Here is a 4,337-nt window from a genome sequence, read left to right on the forward strand (position 1 = left end):
AGCATCGTCCCTGTGCAGTGGGGTAACTCTGGATGATTATTCCATTTGGATGTTGTTTGGGGAGCAGGGGAGATCTTAGAGTTCAGGGTATCCCAGGTATACTGTGGAACAAGGGGTGCGTGCTGTAGAAACTGTGCGTGTTTAGTCATTCATACATCTTAGATTGAGTGAGAGGACAGTCATTGGGTTTGCGTGCATTTGTTTTTACTTGAATAACTAGCCTTTAATAATTGTTACCCGACGACAGGGCTGTTTATTCTCACTGCGGTTTCACTTTCCTCCACACACCCCCACGAACCAGTGTTCCAAGTTGGGACGCCCTCACGGATAACATCAGCACGACAGACAAGCGAAAGACGGGCGTCAATGTCCAACAGGCGCAGCCAGAACAATAGCATCAGGAACGACAGGAAGGGATGAATCGGGGACAAAATCTACAACAATCCCTCCCATGGATAAACAAGCCCCCCGCACCCAAACAGGATACAGGCAACAACTTAGCCTAACAAACAGAATGACAGAAGCGGGAAACAATTAATCCCCCCCCCCCCCCCGAGAACCCTGGGTACCATGTGGAACTCGTCTAATGAATGTGGGAATTTCGGATGTATGGTATGTATCTGGTACAGTAGCTTCATTGCGGTGTTAATGTAAGCCTACGTGTGGCACTAATAAAGATTATTATTATTATTTGGTGCAGTAAGGGTTAAAAGCCTGGGTTTGTGTGTGTACGACTGCTGCAGTCACGTTTTTGCACAATCCTGGTTGGCAACGCAGCTGGGCTTTTTCGGGAGCAAGAGGTGCAATTAAAGCTTCGTAAAAGCTTGGCTGAATGCATTTTCCGTTGGGGTTAATAGGGTTCCCTGTGGAGTATTTAATTAAAGACATTGTGTTCAGTTAGTGAGACAGTGCAGTTAATTCGAGGAGCCAAGGGCTGAAGTAGTCAGATGTTGAGGGTTCAGTTTGGGATCTAGATTGGGATGTGAACAGAAGTGAAGCCGCTGCTCTGGATACAGTTCAGTTAAAGACCTCCCCGTAGACCGAAGAGCAGTTGCTTTCTAAGAAGTTCAGTTAGTTGAGAGATGGCAGTCTAGCGATTGTCATGGTGAGTGTACCTTTAAGAAATGGGTGTTTATAAATGGGTGTGTATATAAATATCTGTAGTGAGAGTACCTTTAAGAAATGAGTGTTTATTACTGCAGTGATGTCAGAGTGTGGGTGCAGCTGGGCTGTCTGTTTGCTGCAGGGTGTGTTTTAGTTTTGTTTTCAGTGTTGGAGCTGAAGCCAGACAGAGCAGGCGTACTGCTGTTCTCCCTGCCATCAAAAGACTATCTCTTGATTGTTTGGTGAATTCAGAATTATAAATGTTCTCAGTAGTGACTTTAACCTGATGTGCTTCTGTTAAAGGTTTTGTTTTTAAGTTGTATGGGTGTTAAAAGGAAAGCTTAAAGGATTACTTAGTGTTGTATTCTTTGGGGGTTGTATTTGAATTGATGGTTGCTAAGATGTTCAGTTTGTTTTAGAAAGGTTAACTTGTTCATAGAATAAACTTTGTTTTGCTTTAAAAATACTTTTCCATTTCTGCTGTCCCACACCTGTAGAGTGGGCCGTGTGCTCCCCATACCACAATCTATTCAAAGTTGTGGGTCAGGTGAACTCCATGATACACTTTGGGGTTCTCTAAACCCATAATACTATGAAGGCAGGTTTCTGATCACTTCAGCCAGAGACCCTCCATTGTTCTGATGGGGGTTAGGTCTCTTTCTTTAAGGTAGTGACAAAGATCTCTCTTGTTCAAAGTGAAGTGTCCAAGACATCTCTTTACAACTGGTATGCCTGAGTGCTCACTGTATTTACAAGTGGATTGAGAGCTGAGGTGGTTCTGTTGTTTGAGTGGAAGTAATGATAGCAGTTGAGCCTTATTGTGTCGCTGTAGTGATTAGCATTGTTTGAGAGGTAGATGGAAACTATTTTCTGGTGTGATGTTGAAGATATTAATGCTGTGTTTGTAATAACGTTTGTTTTAATCTACCACATCCCTTTTTCTTTGTGAAATCACTCCTGCAGCGAGGAATCCAGAATCGTCCCCAGGCCCCATTGGCTGAGGGCCAGAGAAATTTCTGGCAAGACGAGAAGAGAGGTAGAAATGTTGACCACCGCGGGAGGACCAGCGAACCACGTTCACATGTTTTGGGCATGCCCTAAGCTTAGGGGGTACTGGGAGGGATTTGCGGCTGTCATGTCCCGGGTGCTAAAAACAAGGGTGGCGATGGGTCCAGGGGGAGAAAGAGGCCGATAATTTGGCCTTTGCTTCCCTGATAGCCCGGCGACGAATACTATTGGCGTGGAGGGACTCAAAGCCCCGAAGACTGAGTTGTGGCTTGCGGACATGTCGAGCTTCCTTGGTATGGAAAAAATTAAGTTGAGGGGATCTGTACAGGGGTTCGCCCGAAGGTGGCAACCATTTATTGACTTAGAAAATAGAACATAGAACAGTACAGCACAGAACAGGCCCTTCGGCCCTCAATGTTGTGCCGAGCCATGATCACCCTATTCAAACCCACGTATCCACCCTATACCCGTAACCCAACAACCCCTCCCTTAACCTTACTTTTTAGGACACTACAGGCAATTTAGCATGGCCAATCCACCTAACCCGCACATCTTTGGACTGTGGGAGGAAACTGGAGCACCCGGAGGAAACCCATGCACACAGGGGGAGGACGTGCAGACTCCGCACAGACAGTGACCCGAGCCGGGAATCGAACCTGGGACCCTGGAGCTGTGAAGCATTTATGCTAACCACCATGCTACCGTGCTGCCCTGCGGGAGAGTGAGCGTCAGCAGGGGGTGGGTGGGTGGGGGGGGGGGGGTGGGTAGTAGAGTAGAGTAAGAGGGATAAAATGGCGGGTAGTACCGGTGGGAGAGGAGCGGGCTTGTGCAGTATGTTCCGATTGAAGCATTGAAAGTACGTGGATGTTTGCACATTTTTGCCTTTTTTGCTTTCTTTCTGATGATGTCTGTAACTGTTTACAGCACCAAAAACTACCTCAATAAAATTGTTTATTAAAAAAAAAGAAATGTTGACCACCAGGACGCCCAACAGCGGAGACGCATGGTGGCAGCAGAGACGGAAGGAAGCGGCGTGCGAGACCCACCTTTGTGGACGAAGGCCCTGAGGAAAGCGAGACTCGGGGAATCGGACCCGGACCTCGACTGAGTTCGTCGGCTCAGCTAGTATTGAGAATCTTGGGATTATCGTTGTCCTTTGGGATAATTTAAGACGGGGGGGGGGGGGGGGGGGACGACTGTTTTACTGTGTTCAATAATAAATTTGGTTGAATCACAAACTTGTAATTTGTCCTTTGTTCATCTCGCATAGAGAGACACCTGGGTCCGATGTTTTGAGTACTAAACGTGTCGATGTGTCCGAGGTTTGACAGAGAACGTGACCGATTCCCCTCCCCACCCCCGCCCTAAAGGAGAACTCGAAACAACCCCCCCCCCCTCCGTTCTCAACAGGGTAATACACAGCCCGCCTGAGTGAAACGAGAAGAAAAGCATTCAATCTGACCCTCCTCAAAGATAGCGAGGAGAAAGCTAACCTTACCACCCTCACCCTCCGCCCCTCACCCCTCCCCAGCTCTGCTAATCCTCCACTCACCCCCCCCCCACCCCTCCCCCGCCCAGGATACAAAATGGTAACAAAACTGTGCGCCAGACATGCAATCAATATCCATCTGAACTTGACACAACCTTATTCATCGAGGATCGATGACAGTGCAAAACAACGCTCCTCCCCCCATCGAAGAATTCACACACCCCCCCCCCCCCCACCCCCCCCCCCCCCCCAAGCCGGTCAAATAACCACATTAACAGACAACAGCATCTTTAAAATGTCTTCAAAATTTATTTCGAGTACCCGATTCTTCATTTTTTCCAACTGAGTGGCAATTTAGCGTGGCCAATCCCCCTCCCCTGCACATCCTTTTGGGTTGTGGGGACGAAACCCACGCAGACACGGGGAGAATGTGCAAACTCCACACGGACAGTGACCCAGAGCCGGGATCGAACCTGGGACCTCGGCGCCGTGAGGCAGCAGGGCTAACCCACTGAGCCACCGTGCTGCCCCTCACAGGTAACATCATGATCACTGAGTCCATAAGAACATAAGACATAGGAGTGGAAGTAAGGCCATCCGGCCCATCGAGTCCACTCTGCCATTCAATCATGGCTGATGGGCATTTCAACTCCACCTACCAGCATTCTCCCCGTAGCCCTTAATTCCTCGCGACATCAAGAATTTATCTATCTCTGCCTTGAAGCCATTTAGCGTC

At 48.3% G+C, this 4,337-nt stretch overlaps 1 long non-coding RNA gene across 1 annotated transcript in view; it reads left to right on the forward strand.

The window, feature by feature from the left end:
* LOC119955102 overlaps nucleotides 1-3,288 on the forward strand; it is a 4,310-nt gene extending 1,022 nt beyond the window's left edge. Inside the window, exons 1-3 of the long non-coding RNA XR_005458383.1 lie at nucleotides 1-612; nucleotides 2,068-2,140; nucleotides 3,095-3,288. The exon at nucleotides 1-612 is cut by the window's left edge and continues 1,022 nt beyond it. This is a non-coding gene — a long non-coding RNA (uncharacterized LOC119955102). The remainder of the gene's footprint in view (nucleotides 613-2,067; nucleotides 2,141-3,094) is intronic.
* Nucleotides 3,289-4,337: the final 1,049 nt, after the last annotated feature.

The sequence above is a fragment of the Scyliorhinus canicula genome, chromosome 20 (genome assembly GCF_902713615.1).
Source record: "Scyliorhinus canicula chromosome 20, sScyCan1.1, whole genome shotgun sequence".
NCBI lineage: Eukaryota > Metazoa > Chordata > Chondrichthyes > Carcharhiniformes > Scyliorhinidae > Scyliorhinus > Scyliorhinus canicula.